Source organism: Grampus griseus (genome assembly GCF_964374135.1).
Source record: "Grampus griseus genome assembly, chromosome: 17".
NCBI classification, from domain to species: domain Eukaryota; kingdom Metazoa; phylum Chordata; class Mammalia; order Artiodactyla; family Delphinidae; genus Grampus; species Grampus griseus.
Genome location: NC_139011.1, coordinates 67,911,092 through 67,924,331, shown reverse-complemented (window position 1 = coordinate 67,924,331; position 13,240 = coordinate 67,911,092). Strand labels below are relative to the sequence as shown.

Sequence of the window (13,240 nt, the reverse complement as noted above, 5' to 3'; positions counted from 1 at the left end):
TAGAGAAAGCCCGCACACAGCAACGAAGACCCAATGCAGCCAAAAATAAATTAATAAATTAAAAAAAAAAAAAAGAGTTCTCTGACCTCACTCTGTGTAAAAGCCCCAGCTGCCAACAGCATCCCTTAGAAGAGGGAGATGGGTCTCAACAAGCCCAGCTGCTCCGAATGTAGTTCTTTGATGCATTACGCTGATAGCTTCTCCTTGGCCTATGGTTGGTGCTTTAGCTGGAATGGTCTCTCTGGCTCTCTTGGGAAGAAGAAAACTTCCTTCTGGTGTCTTGGGCTGTAGTGTCTCGGCTGTTCTAATGTAACCATTAGCCTTACCCCATCTGCTTAGTTCTTCATGCTTTAGAGTTTCTCAAAATTTCCAGTCCACTGATGGCACTCTTTCTTGCTTTCCCGTGCTATTGTGCTTTCATTTTTTACATAACATCCTTTCTGTTATTCTAATAGGACCTTGGGGCATGAGGCTAGTCATTGTGTAGCTTTGTAAGGTCATTCCACTGTATTATACAAGAAACCAACTTGTATTTAACCTGTTAAACATTACAGAGCCACTGCTTCCAAATAGTGTTTGTGGTCTAGGTTCAGTGTTGAGGGAAAATGTTTTTGGTCAAATAAAAATATATAAGCACACACGGCATACTTCATATGTAAAACCATCTTGACAACAGCTGGCAAGATTATTCATTGCCTCAGCAGAAAATGGATTTTATTGAGTGATTGTGAATCTTTCTAAATCACCTTGTGATTTACCAGCTGCAGTGAGCCTAGTCGAACTCAGTGAGGGTTTATTGAAACTGATTGCTGTTTATTGTTCATTAAGGAATTTAGTCGTAAGCACATGATGTCTGTTTTTATCAAAACATATATAACTCTATAAAGCCTACGCAGAGTGTGTATATATATATATATATATATAATCTCTCTCTCTTTCTCTAGATATATAGATATAGATATAGATATATATCGAGAGAGAGAGAGAGAGAGAGAGATTTTAGCGCATACCTTCTGTGAATGGGGTATTAGGTGTCTGTAAAATAGAAATTTATTACCAGCAATTACTAATGATGTCAATTTGCTCTTTTACTTTCCATAAACAGTAGAGAATATTTGATGCCAGCATGCTGCTAAATTAATTTATGTAAGAATTTCTGTCTATGCTTAATGCCATGACTTTTACTTTAATGTTGGTTTGGGACTAAATGCCTTATCAGTTAACTTTTTTTTTTGTACATTGACTTGGTGTTCTGCATATTAGCTATAATTTTTCTTTGAAAACGAATATATAAATTTGTATATTCACCTAATGTTTTATAATCTTGGATTTTAATAATAAATAGTATGGTTTTTTTCCTAGCTGAAAAAAATTTTTTTAACTTTTTAGTTTATATCAGAGTGTAGCCGATTAACAACGTTGTGATAGTTTCAGGTGCACAGCAAAGCGACTCAGCCGTACATATACGTGTATCCATTCTCCCCCCAAATTGTTTTTGCTGATGAAATATTTCTAATAAAGAGGAAACATTTGTACTTAAATGTTCTAGACTTACTAGATTTAAGGAAAATTTTAAAAATAGACCTATCTTTCAACTGTGTCATCAGATTATATTGCCTACCACCTCAGTTGTAACTTTTATAGACCCCTGGGTGGCTCTCCTATATTCCTCAATAGTCTTAACTCTATAGACGTCTGGGTCGTTTCCCTGTATTTCTCAGTAGCTTTAACTCAATATATTGCCATTCTTTCTAATACTACTGTGTTCATTCTTGCAATCTTTGTATACATGTAAATGACCTTTCCGTCACACTGACCTCTTTGTTGAACTCCTCTCACCCAGTGGTCTATTTTTCACCTTATTTCCTGTCTTAGCCACTCCTGTTGTTGTTACTCAATAACTGCAGTTCTCCAGTCTCACTTTCAAGCATCCTTCTCTCCAACCATCTTCTCCTCTTTATCTAGCTCACTGCCTCTAGTATCCCAACCCCAACTTTTCCTTGACCCCACCTGGCTGTCCAATCCATTGATCCTACCACATTTTCATTTTCCCTTACCTCTTTGATGTCCTTGCTCAGCTTAAATTCTGGGGCCAGTGGCCAGTCGTCATAATCGCTCCATTGCACGTACTCCCAAGTATTGCTACCTTGCCCCTCTCTCAGCTCATCCTACTCAATTAGTTACACCATAAACCTGCCTAAATACAAATTTTTGCCTCTTTCATGCCTACACCTGTGCAGCTGAACAGGGCTGGGAGAAAAACACGCTACCACACAAACTTGTCTTACTTTAAATTTGTGACACCAAATCTCAAGTGGCCAGGTAATCCTACTCTCCTGGGTCACTATCTTTCATTTGTTTCCCTTTTCTCAAAACTCCCAGTCTTCATCTCCCATTCTGTTTCTGCTGTTGACACTTGTTTCCTACTTCCAGACGATTTGAGGAGGAAACCCACAGACCAACAACTGCAGAGCAGGGATACCATTCTGTTTTGTTCACTGACCATCTGCAACGCACAGTGTCTAGTTTATAGTGAGCGCTCAATAAATACCTGATACACAAATAAAAGAGAATGATTGTCATTCTAAGTAAGCATTTAAAAATATTAATTGAAAAATTGCTGTGAACACTATCTGTCTCTTCTCTCTGGCTAGTTCACAGCTCCTTTCCCATGTTCATGTTGGAATGCTTGGTCTTCCATCACTGAAGCATCCCTTTTTCATTGCTCCGTATTATAGTGAATGGCACTGACATCAGCTCAGTCATTCAAACCCAACACCTGGGTGATTCATCTTTTTTTTTTTTTGCGGTACGCGGGCCTCTCACTGTTGTGGCCTCTCCTGTTGCGGAGCACAGGCTCCGGACGCGCAGGCTCAGTGGCCACGGCCCACGGGCCCAGCCGCTCCGCGACATGTGGGATCTTCCCGGACTGGGGCACGAACCCGTGTCCCCTGCATCGGCAGGCAGACTCTCAACCACTGCGCCACCAGGGAAGCCCTGGCTGATTCATTCTTTAGGCTGATTTGACCCACTCCTCGCCGGGTCAGGTCTACTTTTAGAAATTTATGTATAAAGTCAGGCCATTGCTTTGCACCCTCACTTAAAACATCACTATATAGTTCAGTAGTCTCTGAACAGTTTCGGCACATCTTTTCAAAGGGTAAATCAATTTCATTTCCTTAATTAACATCATTCACTAGCTTTGCATTCCGTTTAAAGTAATATTCAGTCTGTATGTCAACCGACAAAGCCCTGCAAATTCTGGCATCTGCCTACCTCTTCAACTCACTATTCCCTGCTGGCGTTTGACAGCTGTTTAGAATACACCAAGCCCCACAATGCCCAGGACTCTTTGCGTTTATTCTTCTCTCTGCCTGAACTGCTAGATTTTTGAAGGTCTGGTTCTAGTTTTACCCTCAGGTCTCAGATCAAATATCATTTCCTCAGAGAGGCTTTCTTGATCACTCCCTGTAATATATCTTACCCCCATTTATCTAATATATTCTCTGCCTTTTTTCCATAGAACTTTCCAGAATCTATATTTATTTTACTTATTGATTTTATTATTTGTTTATTGTCTTACCCTTCCAAAGAATGTAAGCTCCTTAATCCCTGGGCCATGCCAGTCTTGTTTATTCTGAGATGAGAGCCTACTATAAATATGTGATATGAAAATGAAAGATGTATCAAGGGAACGTTTTCTCTCTGTAGAATCTAGAGCATCTTATCATAAGAGATGAAACCACAGGTTGGGGACCATGTTTAGGTAGTTTTGAATGCTATGAATGGAGGTATGTGGGGTTTGTTTGTTTTTTTGTGGGGATTTTTTTCCAGGTAATAATGCAGCTACAGAAGGGTTTTAGTAAAGTTATTGACATGATTTATTCATTTATTCATTTTTTCTTTTAGCACATGTGCCAGGAACTGTTCTTTGATCTTGGGAAACAAAGATGTCTAAGACATGTTTCCTGACCTCAAGAACTCTTCAGAGAGCTGAACTGGTAAACACATGATTTAATACAGTGGCGTGAGTGTTGTGTACAATTGTATTTGTAATATTATTCAAACACTTACTATGCCTAACTAACTCTGCTTGGAGCTGATCAGAGCCTTTTTTTTTTTTTTTAATTCCATGTGGTTCCTATTATGCTGGTGACTTCTTTGAAGCTATATTGAGTAGGCATCTGTGTCATCATTTGCCCACAATTCCTTCTTCTTTTAATAAATGCCATTTTTAACATTCACATGGCAATTAAAAAGGCTATAATTTTCTTCATGTCCTTACGACTCTAGCCTCAGTTGGATAGCTCCAGGTGGGCACCTGATCAATACGTCCACTCTCTCTCTGCTGGCAATATTTGTATTTAAGACCCAGAGACTCAAAGTTCACTTCTGTCTGTTGATCTAAGATGTAGGAGCTAAGTAGGTTGGCTGTGTGTGACTGTGTAGCACTGCAGTCCTGGAAGACCAGGAATCATGTTTCCTAGCAGGTGGAGAAAGCCAGATGCAAAGAAAGATAAAGGATGTGGCGAGATGAGAGATGGAGAGAGACACGTGGCAGGTTTCAGGTGCTTGCCTCCACTTGTTCCTGAGACCCAGCATCATCACTGCACTTCCTGTAGATTGGCTGTCCAACCCATTCCGGAATCCATAAGCCAAAATATTCACCTATTCATCCAAGCTAGAGATTTGACTGAGCCATACTCTTTTTCCAATATTATCATTGCTCTCAGTTTTATTGTGATTTAATTGACGTACAGCACTGTGTAAGTTTAAGGTGTACAGCATAGTGCCTTCACGTACATATATTGCAAAATGATTACCACAGTAATTTTAGCTAACATCCATCATCTCATATAGTTACAAAACAAGAGAAAACCTTTTTAAAATCCCTAGAAAAAGCTAGATTTTTAAGAAAGAAATATGGTTGAATTCTCAAAAGGAATAATGGGAAAAAAATGGAAAGTAATCCTAATACATAGATACAGTGAAATTATCTTCAAGTTCAAAAAGCAAAAAACAGACATTTCTGTGCAAACCAAAACACACAGAATTTGTCACCACTAAAAGAAAGGTATTCCTGGGCTTCCCTGGTGGTGCAGTAGTTGAGAGTCTGCCTGCCGATGCAAGGGACACGGGTTCGTGTCCCGGTCCGGGAAGATCCCACATGCCGCGGAGTGGCTGGGCCCGTGAGCCATGGCTGCTGGGCCTGCGCGTCCGGAGCCTGTGCTCCGCAATGGGAGACGCCACAACAGTGAGAGGCCTGCGTACCGCAAAAAAAAAAAAAAAAAAAAAGTATTCCTTATGCTGCTGAGAATAATCCCAGATGGATGGTTAGAGATGAATAGATATAAAAGCAATAAAAATGGTAACTATGTGGGTACATATAAATGTATGCTAATGGCATAAAATAAAAAATGCCTTGTGGGGTTTATGTGTATATATTTCATATATAATATTATATATATATATATATTACATATGTAATTATAGTACACAACAATAAAAATAAAAGCCAGGGGTGATAAGTGGTATCAAAGTATTCTAAATTCCTTGCAAAATCTGAGATGAGGGAAAAATACCAATTAATACTTAATGTAGATAAGTATTAATTTTATAATCTCTGGGTAACCACTAAAAGAATCTTAAAAGTGTGTATCACTTTCAGACTAACAGAGGGAAAAGTAGACTAACAAAGAAAATAAGAGAAAAATGAACATAATCTTGGCAGAATAACTAGAAAGGTGATAGAAACAAAATAGGATGATTTTTTCCACAAGACATTAGAGTTATTGTATAGCTCTAGTCATTAAGATATTGCAATGACGGTATAAGATTGACAGATAGATTAATGAAATAAAATGTAGTTCTAGAAATAGGCCCATACGTATATGGTCCCTTTGATTTATGACTCTTTTAGGATGGAATCAGAGTAAGGCTTACTAAGTAGTAGTGTTCACCTAGGATGGTCCAATGTATCCATAACCAACTTGAAGATATCCTTGCCATAGAGACAGAGATGTGGACATCCTTTCCTTAGATCATCAGTTCCAAAAGGAAGTACCAGGTGTGCACTATGAAATTTCTTCATTATTCTGTCATGCTGAGCACCCTGTTTTAGTTACACATTATTTATAAATGGCAAAAGGCTAAAATAAAGTAATTCTTACTCAACTGAGGGACAGCCTCCTTACTCAACTTCTACGTACATCTACTACTTCCACCATGGATCGATTTAGTTATTTCCTTTGAGTCATGAAGTGCTTGCCTATTTCTGCTGAGTTTCACCTCTATTGTACTCCTACAGACATATTTTCAAGACCGTGGAAAGTCCTACCTGACATCAAAATAGTTGCGTTGATAGACTATATATTGAACAATATAAATTCCTTAACTAAAAGTATTTCCATATAGTATGCTAATATTTCTCTGGAGACCTTGATGTTTGTGTGGAAATTTAACTACAAGCTTGTACATTTATATGAAAACTGTTTCAAAGTGGATACTAAATATTCAATAATTAGATTAAATACTAAATCTACTTTAGCATCTCTAATATAGAGATGTCAGAGGAGGAGGGATTAATAGGTATTAGGCAAAATATTCTGTCACTTGTCATCTGCTGGTTAGATTTATTAGTTGTCTATATTATTAAAAGCAGAGAGAATTTAGTATCCAAAATTCAGCTCTAGAACTTAGAATGATTATTTTTTAATTGTGGAATTTTCATTATTCTTAATCTTCATTATAAAACTACTCATTTTTTTTTTTACTTTCCCTAACTGGATTATATTCTATAATATATAACGAGGTAAATTAGTTGCCTTTTACTGTGTATTACAAATGAGTATCATAACCTAATTTTATATTACATGATATTTAAGAAGGGCCAAAGAGTCTTTCAAACCAGGGGTGAGAATTTCTTATTCCCTGGGCCTTTATGGTTGTGTTTGGATGCGTGGCTAAGATTGTTTGCATCGGTGGGTTGTTGGTGAGGGGCAGGTGACCTGAAATAAGCAGGGAGTTAGCACACACCTTTGTAAAAGTGCATATATCCTAGTTGGGTTGTGCATCTTGTATGCAGTCCTTTAATGTATAGTGAGTGGTTAAATTTATGGAATATACTTGACACTTGTGCATATCAAACTCAGTAAATAACTGATACTTTGAATTATTGCTATCTTTCCTGTTGAGCTCAGCCTTCCAGTGAAATCTCAGTTCTGATTGGGAATGAGAGAACGTTTAGGGTGGGCCTGGGCACGGTCCTGAGGTGGAGGAAGGTTGAGTAACCAGAGGACAGTTTGAGTTCTGTGAACGGAAGTGTCTGACCGGAAAACATCAAACAGATGTCTGTCCCCTTCTCACTTGTGCATGGAAACCTAGATGCTGCATTGGAACCTATTTGTTGCCAAAGCCAAAACTCGTAACAGAGGCTAGAGGTGTAATGAAGCAGAAAAAAAAATTTCCTCCATTCTACTTCTATTTAGAAAAATGGAATGAATGAAAAGGCAAGGGTTCTGGTGGGGGTGGAAACCAAGTGGGATTCTATCAGTTGGGAATACTGACATCAATTTAAAATAAGGCTGTTTCAGAAAAATAAGCTACTTTGGAGACAACTGATTTTCAAGTTGATAGTCTCTCATTTATTTGTTGACAATTCAATGCCCATTAACTACCTATTTATGAAAACAGGTGGTGGTGGAGAGGGTGAGTGTTTGGGAGGTTGTGATCTCATGCAAATTTTTAATAAGACCTAGTTAAAAAGAGAAAATTGAAACATATGCAGATTTAGAATGAATTAATTCAGCCGTCAGATCTTAATGCCAGCTTTGAACTAAAATATTCTACAGATGGTAATGTGCCACATGCCAATTAATATTTAAGATAATTATGGTGTTGAGTAAAAAATGTATTTGATTGACACCACCTCCATTATTACTATAGTGTAATATCCTGTATATTTATTGATTTAACAAAAAGACTATATGATGAGAAAGTCCTGAGATTTTGGAAATGGTTTTAATTTTGTTTCCTGATAACTTTCTACTGAGGCTAGTACTTACCTCTCAGGAAATGAAGTAAGAAGTAACTTACTCCCAAGTAAGAAGTTAAGTAAGCAAGTAAATTTTTAGGCAGAATGCCATGCTGTCTGTTTGCTGTGTGACCTGAAGCAAGGATTCTTAACCTGGAGTCAATGAAACCTTAGAGGGTTAGCCCATGGATGGGTAAACACCCACCCAGGAATATTATGTAAGATTTGATGTTTGTGTGTATACATGTACTTTTTGGTTTTTTAACCAAGAGATTCCATAGCTTTCATCAGATGAAAAGAATCTATTAAAATGTTTTCTACTGTTGCCTGATTACTCATTCCCTTAACTACTCACACATTATTTAATAATAAATGACTGTGATGAGCTACCAACTCACTCATGGTTTTGCTTTTACCTAGTGGACGTTAAAATTAAAATGTATTTTGTGACAGTCATTATTGCTATTTAGTTAGCATTCATTCTCCAACTTATTATGGCCATGCTCTATATAGTACAAGGTTATAATAGCCCTAACTTCCATGTATTCACATGATGTATAATACAAATTTGCAGTCAGTAATTAATGATTTATGTTCCCTAGATTGTTTTTCAAAATTTTTAAAAATAATGTTATCTTCCTATATATTTATGTTTTAAAAATAGATATATTTGAATTGGTAACAAAATTATAATTAACAAAAAAGGAAACATATCAATGCAGGGGCTGTCTCAATATTCATGAAGTTAAAGACTGCAGTTTATAATAAACTGTATTAAGAGACCATTAATTAGTTTTATAATGAGAAAAAGTAAAGCCAATAAAAAGATGCAATGTACATAGTCTATCAAAAACATATGTTATAAAAATATCTGATAAAAATGGTAATAACAGTAGTGGTAATAATAAACATATAAATATATAAAAGCAATAATAAACTTGAAAATAGTAGCTAACACCACCTTTGGGTAGATCATTAAGGGGGGTTTAGTCAGGAAAACAGAAGTAACTCCGTATCTGGGTCATATAGGGTTTAATACAAATAAGTTTGCATGATGGAGAGTTAGAAGGTCGGGGCGCAGAGGCCAGGGAAATGCTGTCTGTCACCAAAGGTGGAGGAGCCCACCCTGAAAATCACCACCTGGATATCCAAAGCAAGTGGTTTTCAATTCCTTGCCTGGAAGCTGCTGCAGTTCTCCAGTACTTTCGTACCATTCCCACAGCTATCCCAGTCTGCAGTGGAGGTTTCCACAAATTTGCTGGGAAGCTGATGTGAATCCCTCATCTGCCGTCACGTCTGCTTGCAATCAACTCCAGAGAATAATTTCTTCTGCTTCTCTTACTTTCTAAGTCTTCTATGAATTCCTCACATTGGGATACTGTACTCTAACCCAGATCATATAAAGAAGATTCTGGGAAACAGTTCCCAGCCTTAGAAGAAAATGTTAGGCCTCCCATCACAATAGGCTACATATATCCCAAGCACTTTATGAATGCTTTACGATCATTATCTTATTTAATCCTCCTGGCAACCGTATCATGTAGGTACTATTATCATCCACATTTAGTAGATGAAGTACTGAACGTTAAAGTGATTGAGTTTCTTGCCCAAAGTCATACAGCTACTAAGTAGAAGACGAGTGATTTGAAAAAGTGTCCATAAGATTTCATTCAAAGCTTCTGTGTCTAATCGCTGCCTTATCCTGTTTCTTCTATTGCATCTCGCTTACATCGGTAATATTATCGATATCAATTAACTATGAGTTAAATCCTCTGTTGAGGACAGCTGCTAACATATTTTGTTTGCAACTTGAATGCCCCATCTTTAACTAGCCGTTGAGTGCAAACAGGGTCACATTAAAATTAATACCTTTATTTTATCAATTCCCAAGCCCTTGGCCTAAAATTTCCACAAAGTTTTTGTTCCAGAACAGGAGTGCTATTGCCATTTCCATTGTTTCAAGTTATTTATGCCCACAGCCAAAACCTCCCAGGGATCCTCCGCTAAAGGAAAGCTTGAAAACCACCGAAGGAGCAAATGAGGAGGCGGCCCATACTACAGGCCTGATTCCTGGTTGACAGGCAAGGGTATTTGTAGAAGCTGCTCAGGCGGGGACCCTCCAAACCTTCTGGCCAAAGTTCAGGGCAGCCTCTGAGCCTAAGGCCTGAGCTCTGGGGAGGGCTCTCGTCACGGAACTGTCAGGCGGGGACCGGGCTCTGGTCCTCCGAGCTGGGAAGCATCCTCATTGGGTCCGAGGCTTTAGTCTCTGGTGTGGGCAAGGCAGGAGGGTGGGGTTTCTGGCTCCAGACACGATTCAGTACATACAGGGATACCCTGGCACACTGCAGCCAGCTCCCGGGGCGCTGGGGTCGCCATCCAGACCGTGGCAGGGTTCCCGGGCTCTGCAGAGGGCGTCCCGGGACAGGCTTGGGGCAGCGGCCCAAAAGCCACGTCGGTGTATCTCCCTCGGGACAGCTTTGGGGGCGACTGCATTCCGGGGCAGGAAGAGGATGACACCCCAGGGACCCTTGCTGGGGAGCCTGCTCTCAGGCGCTCGGGCACCGCTAGGGCTCGGGACGGGCGGGCGGGATTCCCCGCACCCGCCTCTGCGTCCGAGTCCGCGCCCCAGAGTGCGCCTGCGCGGGGCCGCCGTCCGGCAGAGCGGGCGGCGTCGGCCGAGCGCGTCGTTGCCGCGCCGGCTGGCGTCCGCGCGGGCGACTGGTGGCCCAGTAGGGGAAGGGCGGATGCAGCGTCGCTCTGTTGGTCAGGCTCTGACACCCAGGAGTTCCATGGCACAACTCTTACGCTCAGGGTAAGAATAGTAAACGAGCCCCGCTCTCCCTCCCCGGAAGCACGGAACATTCCCTAACGGCGTTCGGCCTCCATCCCCGACACTGGCCCGCGCTTCTGGAATACTCTTTTCCTTATGGTGGCCGGTCCCTGACCACCTTCTGCGGTCGGGTGTCTCTCTTCCACCTGACCTTCAAGGTGCGCGGCTCCTTTCTCATCTCCTCGATCTGTCGGCCCCTCGGTTCTATCTCTGTGTGTCTCAGTCCTAGTGGGGAAACCAGTCCTTTTATTGCCGGTAGCATCTTTGCAAATCTAAGGATTTAAAATATTCACGTCTGGGAAAGAGTTTAAGTCCTCAGAATCATTAAAGTCCGAATGCCAGTGGATATACATGGATTGAGTGAGAGGCAGGGTAATTCCTCTTATAAATGCAATAATCTAGAACTAGACTCTTGATCAACCAAGATACCCAATACACCTTATTGCAAACATTAGCTCTTTTAATTTTGTTTGCGACGGTTTTTGTCCTGTGTCTTTAGTCTCCTTTATTCATTCATGGAATATAAGGGTATCCAAAACTAGCTACTAGACGGATGTTATTTAAAAAAAATTAACAGTGACTACTTGGTCTATTATGATTGTATGGTCCATCTCCTAAAGACAATGTAGGGACACTTCAGTTTATTTTAAAAGGAAAACAACCCAGAAACTTTCCATCTAACTTGAAAGTTAAAAAAAAAAAAGTGCATGAGATCTTCAGAGATTTCAGGGTAGAAATTGCTTTAGCTTTAAAGCCTTGTTATCTGACCTAATTTTGCTTTATCGGAGTGCCCAGGCCTTCTGTGACAAGAGTAATCTAGTTGGTCCTTCTATTTATTTTTCTCTCTATTTTCTCATAGCTTTTGTAATGTACAGTTAATTTAAATCGAATATAATGCATCTTTTCTACAGTAGCAAAATCTAAAATGTTTTAAATTATGTTCCACTTCTGTGTAAGTTTTTAATTGAACCTTGCATTGCTCTACCATGTAGAGGAATGACCTCTTAAGTTATAACCATAATAATTGAGACTTTAAATAACAGAAGTAAAGAAGACCTTTTCCAACTGGTTGTTTGCTCCCCTGTGTTTTAGAATATAAAAACATCTTACGTTTGTCTGACAAATATTTTGCTTCACAGTGTGTTCATAGTAGAAATCGTTTCCTCTTTTTAGTTCCAACTTTATGTTCAGTCTGCACATTTTTGAAATACCTTGAATTACTTTATCCATGTCTCTGAGATCAACTTGGAATCTTGTCATCTATAAAATCCATGTAGCCTCTACTCAGATAAATCCATGTGTTTCTAGACTATTATAAATGTCAACAAATATCCCTGAGATATGACAGCAGTTTCTTGTGTAGGAGTTCAGAAGAGTGTGTTTTGCTGGGCTAAGAAATTTATGGATGCTTTAATTATTGTTTATTAGGACAGTAAGGGATTTTAATTTCTAATATTTACCTGGGGTCAGTAAACCAAATGTTCATTCGTTCATTGAACACCACCTATGAACTAGGTAGAATCCAGACCCTTAGGAGAGAGTAGAGATCAAACCAGGCCAGTTCTTGGTCTTAGTGCTGTAGTAGCAGGGGAGAAGAGTCAGGCACAAACTGATGAGCAAATATTAAATGAGATGATTCTGGACAGTTGCTAAATACTGTGAAGAAGATAAAGAAGTGATAAAAGCTTATGAAGATTCATTAGGGTAAGCTTTTTTCAGAAGATATCATTAGAGACTGAATGATGACAAGCCAGCCATCTGAACATCCCGGAAAAGAGCATTCAAGGCAAAGGAAATAGGCCACCAACAAAGAAAGACAAGGGGATGGGGAATTTCCAGTATCCCTTCCATTAGCAGTCCTAATACCTGATACCCAGTGTATCACTAGAACCACCGCCTCTCACAGAATCTGAACTTAGAATGACAATTGACAGACTAGAATTCTGGGCTAAACCCAACATGATGAATTGTGACTAATATGAATCTAAAGTGGTGGATGCAAGTTCGCAAACCCAGTTGCACAGCACGAAGTGATGTTCAGTGGGCTGGGCAGCCGTTCATCGGAGAACAGTCTGGGGATTCTAATGGACCATAAATTGGCACTTGCTCTTGCTGTTCCTGACTGGCAAAACCAATGTGTAGAGATTACCCTTAAGCAGATTTCTCCCCAATTTAAAGCATCCTTAGAGCTGTCTAAAAATGGGACTCTCCATCGCTTCACTCATTAAAAAAAAGGAAAGAAAGAACAAGAACAAGAAAGAATGAATACCCATCAGGGCTTTTGGAAAAAGGAATTTCTGATGGAGAACCAGTTGAAGACATTTTTTTGGTTGCTGTGAAGCTGTGATTTGTTACTTTCATTCCAACAACATTTTCTT

The 13,240-nt window shown here is 39.5% G+C and overlaps 1 protein-coding gene across 4 annotated transcripts in view; it reads left to right on the top strand.

Annotated features, from left to right (window-relative positions):
- Positions 1-13,240, top strand: part of LOC309835441 (uncharacterized protein C8orf34) — a gene marked incomplete at both ends in the record, with an annotated part of 331,465 nt that overhangs the window by 37,007 nt on the left and 281,218 nt on the right. For 2 of the 4 annotated variants that reach the window (XM_082674892.1, XM_082674891.1), the window contains one exon: positions 10,699-10,844. The exons of the other annotated variants lie outside the window; for them this stretch is intronic. Of the gene's footprint in view, positions 1-10,698; positions 10,845-13,240 lie in introns of those variants that run through there. 4 annotated transcript variants of the gene reach the window in all.